This window comes from Melospiza melodia, chromosome 5, assembly GCF_035770615.1.
Source record: "Melospiza melodia melodia isolate bMelMel2 chromosome 5, bMelMel2.pri, whole genome shotgun sequence".
NCBI lineage: Eukaryota > Metazoa > Chordata > Aves > Passeriformes > Passerellidae > Melospiza > Melospiza melodia.
This window is the reverse complement of record NC_086198.1, coordinates 35,786,987-35,787,503: the sequence shown is the minus strand read 5'-3', so window position 1 is coordinate 35,787,503 and position 517 is coordinate 35,786,987.

Genomic DNA, 517 nt, shown 5'->3' with positions numbered 1-517 from the left:
AACAGGTATCCAAACCTGCTGGGACCTCACCTGAAAGAAGAAACAGATTTTTGCAGGACAGGAGATGTCATGGTAGCTCAGGAGTATTTCATGTGGATTTAAATTCTGACACAGAGTTTTTTGAGCTATGCAAAGACAGAGCCATCAGCTACAGGACAGCCTGCATGTGTCATTTCTTCTTCTGGAACAGGTATTTCCATTCCTTTCAATATTCAAATGCCTGTGCATAGAAATAATAACCTTACAGCATTAAACATGTCCAGCATTTGATTTTGGGCTCAATGGGGAACGGTCCATGGGAAGGGATTCTTCTGCTTTTACATTGTAGAGCAATGCTGCTTCTGCCAACAGGGATGAAAGAGCTGGCATTCCTGACTTACAGGATAGACTCAGGAAGAGCAGGAGCAAAGCACTGAGAGAGGTTGTTTTTGGTGAGCTATTGAAAATTAGAGTTTGACTGCAACCTTAGCTCCACAATGGACTCCCGAGTCTCTGCTATAGAGAGGGGAGTTTTTAT